The sequence below is a fragment of the Ranitomeya imitator genome, chromosome 3, assembly GCF_032444005.1.
Source record: "Ranitomeya imitator isolate aRanImi1 chromosome 3, aRanImi1.pri, whole genome shotgun sequence".
NCBI lineage: Eukaryota > Metazoa > Chordata > Amphibia > Anura > Dendrobatidae > Ranitomeya > Ranitomeya imitator.
In genome coordinates, this window is record NC_091284.1 from 388,882,585 (window position 1) to 388,898,410 (window position 15,826).

A 15,826-nucleotide genomic window follows, 5' to 3' on the forward strand; every position below is an offset into this window, starting at 1 on the left:
AGGAAGACAGAAGGGTGATCATGGGTGGGAGCAGGGTGGCAGCCTCTGCCCCCTAGGAAGACTGGAGGGTGATCATGGGTGGGTGTAGGGTGGCAGCCTCTGCCCCCTAGGAAGACTGGAGGGTGATCATGGGTGGGTGTAGGGTGGCAGCCTCTGCCCCTAGGAAGACAGAAGGGTGATCATGGGTGGGAGCAGGGTGGCAGCCTCCGCCCCCTAGGAAGACTGGAGGGTGATCATGGGTGGGTGTAGGGTGGCAGCCTCTGCCCCCTAGGAAGACTGGAGGGTGATCATGGGTGGGTGTAGGGTGGCAGCCTCTGCCCCTAGGAAGACAGAAGGGTGATCATGGGTGGGAGCATGGTGGCAGCCTCTGCCCCTAGGAAGACAGAAGGGTGATCATGGGTGGGAGCATGGTGGCAGCCTCTGCCCCTAGGAAGACAGAAGGGTGATCATGGGTGGGAGCAGGGTGGCAGCCTCCGCCCCCTAGGAAGACTGGAGGGTGATCATGGGTGGGAGGAGGGTGGTAGCCTCCGCCCCCTAGGAAGACTGGAGGGTGATCATGGGTGGGAGCAGGGTGGCAGCCTCCGCCCCCTAGGAAGACTGGAGGGTGATCATGGGTGGGAGGAGGGTGGTAGCCTCCGCCCCCTAGGAAGACTGGAGGATGATCATGGGTGGGTGTAGGGTGGCAGCCTCTGCCCCTAGGAAGACTGGAGGGTGATCATGGGTGAGAGCAGGGTGGCAGCCTCTGCCCCTAGGAAGACTGGAGGGTGATCATGGGTGAGAGCAGGGTGGCAGCCTCTGCCCCTAGGAAGACTGGAGGGTGATCATGGGTGAGAGCAGGGTAGCAGCCTCTGCCCCTAGGAAGACTGGAGGGTGATCATGGGTGGGTGTAGGGTGCCAGCCTGTGCTCCTAGGAAGACTGGAGGGTGATCATGGGTGAGAGCAGGGTAGCAGCCTCTGCCCCTAGGAAGACTGGAGGGTGATCATGGGTGGGTGTAGGGTGCCAGCCTGTGCTCCTAGGAAGACTGGAGGGTGATCATGGGTGGGAGCAGGGTGGCAGCCTCCGCCCCCTAGGAAGACTGGAGGGTGATCATGGGTGGGAGCAGGGTGGCAGCCTCCGCCCCCTAGGAAGACTGGAGGGTGATCATGGGTGGGAGCAGGGTGGCAGCCTCCGCCCCCTAGGAAGACTGGAGGGTGATCATGGGTGGGAGCAGGGTGGCAGCCTCCGCCCCCTAGGAAGACTGAAGGGTGATAATGGGTGGGAGCAGGGTGGCAGCCTCCGCCCCCTAGGAAGATTGGAAGGTGATCATGGGTGGGAGCAGGGTGGCAGCCTCCGCCCCCTAGGAAGACTGGAGGGTGATAATGGGTGGGTGTAGGGTGGCAGCCTCCGGCCCCTAGGAAGACTGGAGGGTGATAATGGGTGGGTGTAGGGTGGCAGCCTCTGCCCCCTAGGAAGACTGGAGGGTGATCATGGGTGGGAGCAGGGTGGCAGCCTCTGCCCCCTAGGAAGACTGGAGGGTGATCATGGGTGGGTGTAGGGTGGCAGCCTGTGCCCCTAGGAAGATTGGAGGGTGATCATGGGTGGGAGCAGGGTGGCAGCCTCCGCCCCCTAGGAAGACTGGAGGGTGATCATGGGTGGGTGTAGGGTGGCAGCCTCCGCCCCCTAGGAAGACTGGAGGGTGATAATGAGTGGGTGTAGGGTGGCAGCATCCGCCCCCTAGGAAGACTGGAGGGTGATAATGGGTGGGTGTAGGGTGGCAGCCTCTGCCCCCTAGGAAGACTGGAGAGTGATCATGGGTGGGAGCAGGGTGGCAGCCTCCGCCCCCTAGGAAGACTGGAGGGTGATCATGGGTGGGAGCAGGGTGGCAGCCTCCGCCCCCTAGGAAGACTGGAGGGTGATCATGGGTGGGTGTAGGGTGGCAGCCTCTGCCCCTAGGAAGACTGGAGGGTGATAATGGGTGGGTGTAGGGTGGCAGCCTCTGCCCCGAGGAAGACTGGAGGGTGATCATGGGTGGGAGCAGGGTGGCAGCCTCTGCCCAGGCTCCTTACAGGGCACAATACTCTGTATTTAAAGGGATTGTCCAGGACTGTACAATCAGGATAGGGCATCAATATTAGATTGGTCGGGGTCCAGGGTAAAGTGGTCTTGGTGCTCTCCGCCATTGATTCCTGAGTACAGCTGTGTACTTTTCACCCATGTAGAAAGATCACTGTCCTCCAATTTCAGTTTGTTATTAAAAAAACCCTATTCTACTCATCCTTAACAGGTCCAGCAGTCAGTCTACACTGCTGCTCCCTGTGTCTGTTCTTGTCACATCAACAATACTGCAGCCATTCAGTCTGAGCAAGTCCTGTCATGAACTTGGACAGAGTAGCTGAGCTCACTGATTGTCTGCAGCGCTGTTGATGCGATGTCAGCACTGCAGACAATAATAGACACAGGGAGTAGTGGAAGAGGCAAAGCACTGGACCTGAGGAGAGTGAGTAAAGCGATTTTTTTTCCATACTGCACCCGGAAAGCTGGATTCTCTAAAGGTGACATTCACTAAAAATAATTAGAGATGTAGTAAACTGTAATATTACTAAAAGTGCTGGCTGAAGACCCCGCAGCTTGAAACAATTGGTCGTGGGAGGTGCTGAGAGTCTGAGCCTCTTCTATCAGTCATCTTTTCTATACAAAGGCCATCAATATTATAGTCCTGGTGGCAACTTTTACAGAAAATATGACTGATTTGCTGTCCCTTTAAGGAATACCATAGCAACCAAGAAGGCATTCCTATTATCTGTGTTGTACAAATTCCAGTAGTGGAAAATGTTACAGCAGCTAATTGTTATGTTTATTATGTATGAAAACAATAAATAAATACTACTTATGCTCTCTGCATGCCAGTCATCCACACACCCGGAGCCACTATGTGATGACGTTCTGGCAGCTTGTCTCAATGAAGTGTCGCCATGTATGCCATCAGCATCCGGGCAGTGACCAGGATCTGGCTGCTGGGACATCCACAGTCTCAGGTGGAAGTAGATCTGCGTATATAGGAGAAGAGCTGAAGAGGCACTGCTGGAGGTTGTAGAGTTTGGGTCCAGCTGTCAGATATGGATGGCATACCGTAGCCATGTGACTCCGTCGTTAGTCATTAGAATACCGCATTGATACGGAGCACTAGGAATAACAAGCCAGGGCTGGGGAGACTCCTTCATGTTGTGCAATACTAAGCCCTTGGGAACCATCAGAGACTAGGTCAGCAGCATTTCTGTATTTTCGGCAGACTTTTACTTATGTTTATAATATGTCTCAGCATCTCGTAGTTTAGAATAAAGTGTCCGCCATCAGACATACTGTATATTTCTTTCAGTCCCTATTAAGAGACCCCTCAATGCGTACCCCCCCTTCAATTGGCATAAGCCAAGACTAACACCCAGCACATGCCTGGAGTACTTGAGAACAAGGCAAAGTCATTGATTGCACTTCGCACCTTGTCATGGTCTCCCCAGACGAAAAATATCAAAACTAGCACGTCCTTCAATGTTACTTTACTTTGTACAAACTTTATGACTAAATGGGTCCTCTTTTTGACTAGCTAATCAGAACCTCTCATGTCTCCTGCAAGCTAGAATTACACTTCACACATTATTTATTTTAGTTCTTGTTTGTATAGCACAAATATATTCTTTATTATAGTACAGAGATTGTCATCACTCTGATCAGTCCGTGTATTGCCCATCTTGGGAGAAGAAACCAGAAAAGCCAGCGGACACTTGCACAAACATATGGACAACATACAGTATAAACTCAATGGAAATACTTAAAGTGAATTTGTCAGCCAAGTTTTGCTTTGTAATCTGAGAGTGCCATAATGTAGCTACAGAGACCTTGATTCCAGGGATGTGTAACTGACTGATCTGTGTTTTGCTGTTTCGATACAATCTGTTTTCTCAGCAGGAGATTATCACTACAGGACAACTGGCCACTATGCCTCCTGGTCCAACTATGCCCCCATTAGCTGCTTTATACACAGCTCTGCATTTGAGCACTGCTAGATCTGCCTCAGAGAAAACTGATTATATCATAACTGCTGCATACAGTAAACTAAGTGATAAATTGATGGAATCAGGGTCTCTGTCTCTACATCATGCTGCTGTTTGCAATTACGGAGTACCGCTTTATTGCTGTGGCAGCAAGTGATCTACTAAAGACCCTTCACTGCAATTTATGTTCTTCTGCAGATGGGCTTCTTAGCAGATTGTAATTTGTACTTAGTATATTCTACGATACTGAAGTAGTATACACGTAATCACACACGTTTTTCCAAATCTAAAAAAAAATGAAAATGTTGATAAAAGCTTAACAGTTTAGTTTGTATCACCTCCCTTTTCTTACTCCATAAATAAAAAAAAATAAACATATTTGAGATCACCGAGTCCTGTCTATGAAAATATAAAATAATTACGCATTATGATAATCAGCTTTAAGGAAAAGAAAATCTAAATTGCTGTTTTCTTGGTCACTACACCCTTCTCAGAAATATGCAATGAAAAGCAAAGTTTTGTATATACCCAAACTTTGTGCCAATATAATAATAATAATTTTTATTTATATAGCGCCAACATATTCTGCAGCGCTTTACAAATTCTAGAGGGGACTTGCACAGACAATAGACATTACAGCATAACAGGAATACAGTTCAAAACAGATACCAGGAGGAATGAGGGCCCTGCTCGCAAGCTTACAAACTATGAGGAAAAGGGGAGACACGAGAGGTGGATGATAACAATTTCTTTAGTTATTCGGACCGGCCATAGTGTAAGGCTCGGGTGTTCATGTAAAGCTGCATGAACCAGTTAACTGCCTAAGTATGTAACAGTACAGACACAGAGGGCTATTAACTGCATAAAGTGAATGAGAACATTTTTTTTTTTTTTTTTTTTAAATAGGCCACACAGGGATCGTTAGGTTAATGCATTGAGGCGGTAGGCCAGTCTGAACAAATGAGTTTTTAGGGCACGCTTAAAACTGTGGGGATTGGGGATTAATCGTATTAACCTAGGTAGTGCATTCCAAAGGATCGGCGCAGCACGTGTAAAGTCTTGGAGACGGGAGTGGGAGGTTCTGATTATTGAGGATGCTAACCTGAGGTCATTAGCGGAGCGGAGGGCACGGGTAGGGTGGTAGACTGAGACCAGAGAGCAGATGTACGGTGGTGCTGAGCCATGGAGCGCTTTGTGGATGAGGGTAGTAGTTTTGTACTGGATTCTGGAGTGGATGGGTAACCAGTGTAATGACTGGCACAAGGTAGAGGCATCGGTGTACCGATTGGTGAGGAATATGATCCTGGCAGCAGCATTCAGGACAGATTGGAGCGGGGAAAGTTTGGTAAGAGGGAGGCCGATTAGTAGAGAGTTACAATAGTCCAGACGAGAATGAATAAGTGAAACAGTAAGAGTTTTTGCAGAGTTGAAAGTAAGAAAAGTGCGAATTCTAGAAATGTTTTTGAGATGCAGGTAAGAAGAGCGAGCCAGTGATCGGATGTAGGGGGTGAATGAAAGGTCAGAATCAAGGATGACCCCAAGGCAGCGGGCATGTTGCTTTGGAGTAATGGTGGAACCGCACACGGAGATGGCAATGTCAGGCAAAGGTAGGTTAGTAGAGGGAGAGAACACGAGGAGTTCAGTTTTTGACAGGTTTAGTTTCAGATAGAGGGAGGACAAGATGTTAGAGACAGCGGTAAGACAATCACTGGTGTTTTCTAATAAGCCAATACAAACAACAGCTCTTCATGCGAAAAATGCTCCACTGGCAGAAACGTTTTACAAAGTTCAGAATTTTTTTAACCACTAAAATTAAAAAAAAAACAAATCAAAAAGTTTTACAATTTGGTATTGCTATATTTTTACTGACCTGAAGAATGGTGTTAGCAGGTCATTTTAACGGCACAATGAACGACGAAAAAGCAAATTATTCATTCATTTCTTGTTGGAATAATAACGGAACGGGACATAAAGCTTTGAGAAAAGATGCTCTAAAACCATAATTTAGCAAGGAATACAATGATATGATATAACAAACATATAATGAGAAGTATCGGATCCTCTTTTTAATAGTTACGGTATGTGGAAATGAGTGCTGGATAACTTTTAAACCTTGGAAACAGTGTAAATGGAGGAGACTGTTCCTGTACCATGTAAACAAGCTAAATGTCAGTAAATTGAGTTAGCTAATATATTCCTGACTATCTGTGTATTCATAACTTGTGTCGGCAAGCTTCGGCACAATGGTAGGCTATGATTAGCACATATAGAAGAACTGATCAGCTGTGACAGTGCGTACAGTGGACGCAGACGCTTTCACTTCTTTTCCTACATTACCTATGCTCCAGAGATGAGGCAGACTACAGAACATCTCTGCTCCCTCCTCTTCCAATAACAAGCATGCCAATAAGGGATGTGTGGTGGGAAATGGAAGCAGACTCTACTAAGACTCCGAGCTGGATTATGATACCGTAACTCCCCACAAATAACAGCCTGAAAACGCCCTTATTTAGGTTCCAAATTCAGTTTTAGATCCCCTAACTAATGGAAAAATGTATCATACAATTCAGTATACCATTTAAATAAATACTGTGCGTAATAAATATAATATCTAATAAACACAAAATACTTTAGTGTCTACTAAACCTTACACTCCGCTAAAAAAATGCCAGGCTGAAATGGCCAGTGACATAATCCTGAGGAAGTGTCCCATACCTTTATAGGAGGTGTTATATATTTTTTATGTATTATAAAGTAAACTGTATTTTTTAGGTTCTTTATATTATACAGTTTATCTTTTAGGACTACTGGCCCTTTAAATTATTATTATTATTGAAAATACCATGTGCTAGAAGGAGGATATCATGAACTGCTCCCCTGTCACCGATGCTAAGCACCAGTACAGTGGGGTAGACTGACCCATATATGTGGCTGTTTAATATAAAACCTCTGTGATAACGACTTGCGTCATATGGAGAAACCGGCTGAGACGTTTCATACAGTGGTGCTGTTTTTTAGCTTCACAGACATATTTGTCAATGTCTAAAGAAAGGATTTTGTGTTAGAAAACTTGAGCGCATGTACGACAGATCTGAGCGTGTGCTTATTTTAGAACAGTTGTTAGTGTAAGAGACATTTATTAAGAGTCTGGGATAAAATATGTTATGGACCTGAATGTTGGCAGGAGTGGCATGGCATCCAGAGGGTGCACAGGGATCATGGTAACGACAAAATGTCAGTATTCCCCATGAGGAAAGAAATGTTTTAAGACTTTTTATCATTTTGAAACAGTTGTAAGGTCCCATGACTGAAGTGCCATTGTCACCATGATTAGTGTTCTGTTAGTAGCTGTGTAGCCCTGTGTACTGGTATGTCTTGACAAAGAAGGCCAGGGATCTCATCCAAAAGGGATTATTCGGTTTTATATACATGGTGATAAAAAAGGTTTTCCAATACTGAAGGAAAAAAAAGTAAAAAATGCTAATTTTTGCTTAATAATTACCACCAGACCTTCAGAAATACCTGGATCTTTGGGTAATCATATGGGCTAATATCAGGCACGTTCTCGTTCATCCATTTGTATACGCCCTACACTTCCAGTCCAGCATCAGTTTCTGGCTTATTGGATACTAGAATTTATTAAGACTGATATTTTGCACACTAGTAGTGATGAGCGAATATACTCGTTACTCGAGATTTTCCGAGCACGCTTAGGGGTCCTCTGAGTATTTTTTAGTGCTCGGAGATTTAGTTTTTATTGCCGCATCTGTTAGCCAGCATAAGTACATGTGGGGATTACCTAGCAACCAGGCAACCCCCACATGTACTTATGCTGGCTAACAGATGTAAATCATTCAGCTGCGGCGCTAAAAGCTCAAACTCCGAGCACTAAAGCACTACTGGGAGGACCCCCGAGTAACGAGTATATTCACTTATCACTACACACTAGTCATAAAAGAGTGGTCCGGAAGCTAAAAAGTCCTTAATAACTATCAATCTTTACACACTAACCACTTTTGTAGTTAGCTGTATTATACAATCCCCTAAATTTCTCCCTCCCTATGTAGCTAATCCCTAAATGTGTTTTTTGTTTACTTCAGTTCCCATTACGTTGTGTTCGAGACAAGTCTCAAATGAGACGTCACAAGAGGCTGGATCTGCACTCACTTCTCTGCAGCATCTATTGCCACTCCTGGATATGGATGTCATCGGGTAGCACTGCAGGTACTTACTACAGTTTCTTGCATCGCCGCCCTCTCAAAATGTCCTGGATTAATTGTGATAAACGCTGTGGGAGAGGCGAGTGCAGCGCCAGCATCTGCTTTTATATTTGCCACTTATGCTTCCCCACAGCTTCTAGCAACACCCTCAAACACATCGTCATGGGGGTGGGAGTGATAGAACCTGTGTGAGTGACACCAGCGCTACCCAACAGCTCTACCTCTGTCTATACCCCCTGTCAATGTCTTCTTGCAAAATTAGAATCAGCGACAGACTAGCGCCATGACCAGTATATCTTCAGAGTGCAGCGATGCAAGAACTGTAATAAGTAAGTGCATCGCCTCCTCCCTGATGGCGTCCTGTTCCAGGAGGGGCAATGTACGCTGCAGGGAAATGAGTGCAGCCCCTTGTGACATCATGTTTGTGACTCCTCTCAAACAAAATGTTTAGGCCTCATTCACATGTCTTTGTTTAAACACGTATCTGAAAAAAAAAACAGTACTAGTGTTTTGGATTTGTGTCATTGATGATTGCTCCATGTGTCCGTTTTTATCATCATTGTGTCTTCCCTGTGTCCGTTTTTACCATCACTGTGTCATCAGCGTTTTTCACTGATGGATAAATAAATAAATTACAAAGCCTCTCCTATACTTTGCAATGTTACATACAGAAGCCACATGGATGTTATCTGTGTGCTGTACATTTTTTTCATGGACCCATAGCCTAGTATTGACCTTTTTCCTCTGTCCTGCTGGAAAAAAACCTGACATGTTTCCTTGAATTTTGCATAGAGACAGTATTTGTGAAAAAACGCAGGTATGTGAACATTTCTATCTAATATATAATTGCCTAGAATACTACTTCCTGCAATTTGTGCCAACTTCCGTGGCTTTGTCCGGAGCTAATGTCCGGAGCTAATGTCCGGAGCTAATGTCCGGAGATAAGTGACGTCAACAGTGTCCAGTGTCTGATTGGTTGCCGCCTGCTGCGAGCGACCAATCAGAAACGTGCCGTACTGTGACACACTCCGCCCGCCATTTTGGTGTGATTTTTGAATTTTTACCTCACAGCAAGTTTCTACTGCGTGGAGGCGGGCCCAGTGACGTTGCTCTTCAAGCTCCTGCCGAATTTCGTCAAAAAAATGATAATACCATTTACCAAAACTATATATATTTAGTTGTGAAGTGGTTCAGTGACATTTTCACACCAATTTTGAACTTTTGTTTGGTGTTTTCTCCATATACTGCCTATTATTTTTGTTCTTTCTTACTATTATTTATTAATTGTATTATTCTTACATTTGAATAAATAAAGTATATATGGATTCTAGACTCCCGATTCTTTAGAATCGGGCTGCCATCTAGTAGACTATAATGGAGAAAGAAACGGATAGAACATGTACTTGCAAAACAGACGTGTGACTGAGGCCTTATGTATTAGATTTGGAGAAATTTAAGGTATAGTATAATAAAGCTAATTGCAAAAGTGGTTGGGGGGTTACGATAGATAGGACATTGTCGGTACCAGATATATTGAAGGCATGGCGGTAGTAAGATTAATTAAGAGTCTCATACCACTTAATGTATTACTCACACTTTGCAAGTGCTGTGCCACCACCAGACATGTCGCTACAGTCAGGGGCTTTGGTACATTTCTAGTGCGATTTTTGCCACTAAAGTGATGTAAATTTTGAAGAATTTGCAGTGCAGGTTTTACTATGATCCTGCCCCAGTTGCACCTATTTGAGTGTAGCTGGTTGAGACTGGTATAAAAACGCCAAAAGCCAGTATATTTTTGCCCAACATTTAAAGATGTTTTAAGACATAATCTTTCACTATCCTCATCATGAATTGGGCCCTACATGTACCATAATTCACTGTTCGATTCATATCCGCTTAGTCCACCTGCTAGACCAAAAACATGATGCCATTGACGTTATGTTTTATCAGCCGCAGACTGAACGTCGTCGGAATTCAATGTTACAGTACCAGAGAGTCTGTTGTCACTTGATCCACCACGGAAAGGGAGAAAACATTTGGTAATGAAAACATATTAGATTAGGAAGCATTGTTTTTAGCATTGGACAAACCCTTTAACGTGGTATGTTGATGATCATGATATTTAAAGAAGGCCTGCCAGATTTCCCAAAATATCTGCTTGATGAAATATTTGAATTCCCCATGAAATAACAATTCTGGAGCATCATTACTTAGATCTCTAGTGCTATTAATTGTTGGCATGCCTCAGTTTAATGTGCCATCTAATTGGCGCTGCCAGTGTGACCTATTGACGGGGGAAATTGTACTGCACAGTTGTCTATTTATTTATATCCAGGAGGTCTAACAGAAGCATGGCAGTACACTGAGTTAAAAGAAATGATGCTCAAGAATTGTTATTTTTTAGGGAATACAAATATTTATCAAAACAGACATTTTTGGAGAGGTGTGCTTGTCTTTGACGTAATTTATGAGCACAAAAAACTAATCCAATGATTTTAAATTACAAAGTTTTTAAGTGGGACTTGTGTCATGTATTCGTAAGTGTTTACTAATGACTACAGCCATTCCCACTGCTCATGTAACTATTTGTACATACTCCGTATCCTGTTTGAGCGTATATTCAAATCCTGGAAAAATAAATACAGCCATGCAAGGAGCCTTACCGAGGAGCATTTACAGAGGGGACAGTCATGCCTGCAGAAGTAAGTGAACTGCTTGCTACACCCAGGTCATGCCCTGATGTGGTTAGAAAGAGATTGAAGCTATTTCGTGGTTATAATACTGGAACTTAAAGAAAAACTTTTGAGTTCTCTAAATTTTATTATCCCTTTTACCTCCCCTTCCCCTTGTTATCCTTATTATGTTAAAATGTAATAAAAATTATTTGAAAAAGAAAGAGATTGAAGCATCCCAGTCACAAAGGCTGAATTCCTACCCACACATCACTGTGGTGTGTGGATCTCAAGAAAACAAATAATAAGTAACATGTATCAATTATCTTATGTGACCATGCGATTGCTGCATATGTTGGGGGACACTCGCTTGGCAATGGGATAAATGCACATGGGCATGGTTTTTAACACAAAACAGTCTATTTGGTTTATTCAGGTATCATAAACCATAGAAACGTGAACCAAAGGCAAACAGTCTTTACATAAGGCTTCACATCATTAGTTTGCGGCAACTTAACACGCTGGTCCGGCTCTGACCAGTTGCCGTGGGTGACCGCACAGTACATATAGCAGATACACTTCTCTGCCGTATATTACAATTCCCTTGTCCGGGGTTACCTTCCAGGAGCTCCGCTCCTCACGCTGACTCCTCGTCAGTCCTGTATTTCTGGGAAAGCCGCCTTACAGGGATCACCAACTTGCCTGGCAGGCACACCTCAGTCAGTCCAGACCCACCGAAGGAAGGTAGCTTCCCCAACACAGACCGTCCAGGTCCACAGTCTCTAAGGTGCTTCCAGGAAGACTCCACTCACAGGAACTTCCAACAAAGACCGTCCAGGACCACGGTCTCCCTGTGCACTATTCAGGACCTCCATCCCCACCTGGAACCGTCCAACACACAAGCTTGTGGCCTGTCCGGGTGCTAGTCAGCACGTTCGTCTAACACTCAGGCCACCAGGTCCAAAGCCCCCATCACGTGCTATTCAGGGAGATAGCACTCCCAACACATAGGCTTTTTCAGGACTTTCAGCACAGACAGACCATTCAGGTCCACAATCTCAACCCATGTGACCCACACCCTGGTCACATTATGAAGCTGTAATCACCCCCACAGGTGGGAGGTGTGTGTGTGGCTAGTTCGACCTGCCCAGCTCTGAGAACTAGCTCTGCCAGCCTCCCTCTAAAACAACACAATTTACTTGTAGGACTACAGGTCCCAGAACATCCTTACTTCAGGCTGGCAGTGCAGAGTTGTCTTCCTCTGCGACACATATACCGGCCATTTACAATAATGCCGGAATTTGACCACAGTTATGCCTGCAATTGCCATGCATTCCTATGGCCTCAATACACCTCCATGCGTATTTTGGGAAGACCATGCAGTGCCCCCTACCTGTAACAGGGGTCACTGCATCCCACTTGTTATGGTAATATTGGTCATTATGTCTGTCATTTATTTACCAAAGACTTTTAGAACAGGTATAATTAGTCATATGGGTTCTACACTTTAGAAGGCAACAGTTGATATAAAAATTGTGATAAATGAGTGTTTGAGGAAGGTAATTTTTATTTATGGAGCACCAACATTTTCCGATGCACTGTACAATTCAGAGTGTACATGTACATATAATATCAGACTTTACATAGTATCACGTAGATCAACAATTCAAACAAGAAGAGTGAGGGCCCTGTTCACAAGAGCTTACAATCTATGAGGAAATATCAGCGGTTAAAAGTGTTCTCATTGTATGCAGCCATCATTATAATAAATAAGGCTGGGTTCACACTGCGTTCAGTGTCTCCGTTAAACGGACTACGTTACACGGCGGCATAATGCGGTGTAACGTAGTCCGTTAACGCTGCCATTGAATGCAATGTCGGATGCATCGGTAGCGCACGCCCACAATGGGCGTGCGCTAGCGATGCGTCCGACATTGAGTGACGGACCCAAGACGCGGGCCGCAGCGTTTCCGGGTCCGTCACTGCTAGCGCAGATGGAGCTAGCAGATGCTCCATCTGCGCTAGCGCTGTGCCAAAGTCGGCAATTGCGTTAGTGCAGTCCGTTTAACGCATGCGTTGAACGGACTGCACTAACGCAGTGTGAACCTAGCCTAAGGGTATCCACTTCTCTGTGATGCCACCGCTCTGCAGACTGTTGGGGTCACACTGTTGTAGATGCGAGAGCAGGAAGTGTCTTTTAGGCTATGTTCACGAGATGAGTTTTTGCAGCGTTTTTTATGCAAATTAAAAGCTGTGTTTTACAGTACCAGCAAAGTCGATGAGATTTCAGAAATGTAATGCACACACGTTGGTTTTATTTTCCTGACTGATTTGGAAAACTGCTACGTTTTTGAAAACTGCAGCATGTCACTTCTTTCAGCATTTTTTCAGCGAATTTGCAACATTATTTTACCCATAGTAAACAATGGGTAAGTGCAAAAACACAGCAAAAATGCAGGTATCAGGTTTTGCTGCAAAAACCTTAAGGTAGTTGCATCATTTTTTTTTTGGGGGGGGGGGGCACTAAACTTTATCAGCATGCGCAAGTGACAACAAAAACGCAGCTAAGGCTACTTTCACACTAGCGTCGTGCACTGCACGTCGCAGTGCGTCGTTTAGGAGAAAAAACGTATCCTGCAAAATTGCTTGCAGGATGCGTTTTTTCCCCCATTGACTAACATTAGCGACGCATTGCGACGGTTGCGCCATGTTGTGGCGGACCGTCGGCAGCAAACAACGTTACCTGTAACGTTTTTTGCTGCGTTGTCTCCGCCATTTCCGACCGCGCATGCGCGGCTGGAACTCCGCCCCCACCTCCCTGCAACTCACAATGGGGCAGCGGATGTGCTGGAAAAATGCATCTGCTGCCCCCGTTGTGCAGCGCTTGCACAGTATGCGTCGGGCCGACACAGCGCGACGGCCACGTACCGACGCTAATGTGAAAGTAGCCTAAGCTGGGTTTTTTTGTAGCAGATTCAAGCATGTTTTGCCTGCGGAAAAAAACGCAGCAAAAACGCAACCTGTGAACATAGCCTTACAATATAAGCCTATGAAGCTTTGTTCTGATGCGCCATAGACTTACATTGTAAAAGTTAATTCTGTGTCAATCAGAGCGCAGTATGAGGCCGGCGTCACACTAGCGAGTTTTACGGACGTATGAGTGCAGAAAATACGTCCGTAAAACACGCCTAACAAACATCCCAATTATTCTCTATGCCCCTGCTCCTATCTGCCGTATTTTACTGATCAGTATTATACGGCTTTCTACGGCCGTAGAAAATCGCAGCATGCTGCGTTTGTCACCGTATTGCGCAAAAAAACCGCCAATGAAAGTCTATGGAAGCCAGAAAAATACGGATTACACACGGACCAGCAGTGTGACTTGCGAGAAATACGCAGCGGTGTTAGAGAGAAAAGCCGGCAATTCAGTGCGGTGTACAGTAAAATCACACTGACAGCTTACAGTAGAATAGGTAGAATAAATGTGTACACATAGAATAGGTATATATATATATATATATGTCAGTGAGACACATATATGTATATATATTATTACTTCATACAGCGCTAGATAGCTTTAAAGCCGGTAATTCAATTACCGGCTTTTGCTATCTCCTTCCTAAACCCGACATGATATGAGACATGGTTTACATACAGTAAACCATGTCATATCACCTTTTTTTTTTGCATATTCCACACTATTAATGTTAGTAGTGTGTATATGCACAATTTGGCCGTTCTAGCTATTAAATTAAAGGGTAAATGGCGGAAAAAATTGGCGTGGGCTCCCGCGCAATTTTCTCCGCCAGAGTAGTAAAGCCAGTGACTGAGGGCAGATATTAATAGCCTGGAGAGGGTCCATTGTCATTGGCCCCCCCTGGCTAAAAACACCTGCCCCCAGCCACCCCAGAATAGGCACATCTGGAAGATGCGCCTATTCTGGCACTTGGCCACTCTCTTCCCATTCCCGTGTAGCGGTGGGATATGGGGTAATGAAGGGTTAATGCCACCTTGCTATTGTAAGGTGACATTAAGCCAACTTAATAATGGAGAGGCGTCAATTATGACACCTATCCATTATTAATCCAATACTAGTAAAGGGTTAAAAAAACACAAACACATTATTAAAAATTATTATAATGAAATAAAAACAAAGGTTGTTGTAATATTTTATTCTATGCTCAATCCAATCACTGAAGACCCTCGATCTGTAACAAAAAAATAAAAATCAACCAACAATATCCATACCTTCCGCAGATCTGTAACGTCCAACGATGTAAATCCATCTGAAGGGGTTAAAATATTTTGCAGCCACGAACTCTGCTAATGCAGTGTTGTCCCTAGATCGTGGGAACTTTCATATGAGGACAACCAGCAGAGGGCGCCTCTTATGAACTCGAGCCTGGGAGCTTTCTAGGAAAGTTCCCACGATCTAGGGACAACCAGCAGAGGGCGCCTCACCGCAAATGAAGGTAAATATAGGTCATTGACCTACTTTACCTTCATTCCCCGGGGTTTTGCAGCCAGGAACAACGCTGCATTAGCAGAGTTCGTGGCTGCAAAATATTTTAACCCCTTCAGATGGATTTACATAGTTGGACGTTACAGATCTGCGGAAGGTATGGATATTGTTGGTTTATTATTTTTTTTCTGTTACAGATCGAGGGTCTTCAGTGATTGGATTGAGCGTAGAATAAAATAATACAACAACCTTTGTTTTTATTTCATTAAAATAATTTTTAAAGGGAACCTGTCACCCCGTTTTTTGAGATTGAGCTATAAATACTGTTAAATAGGGCCTGCGCTGTGTGTTCCTATAGTGTATGTAGTGTACCCCGATTCCCTATGTATGCTGAGAAATAACTTACCAAAGTCGCCGTTTTCGCCTGTCAATCAGGCTGGTCA

The 15,826-nt window shown here is 44.7% G+C and overlaps 1 protein-coding gene across 3 annotated transcripts in view; it reads left to right on the forward strand.

The window, feature by feature from the left end:
• The window catches only part of KCNQ4 (potassium voltage-gated channel subfamily Q member 4), a 358,115-nt gene that overhangs the window by 810 nt on the left and 341,479 nt on the right, over window positions 1-15,826 (forward strand). The window lies entirely within an intron of this gene.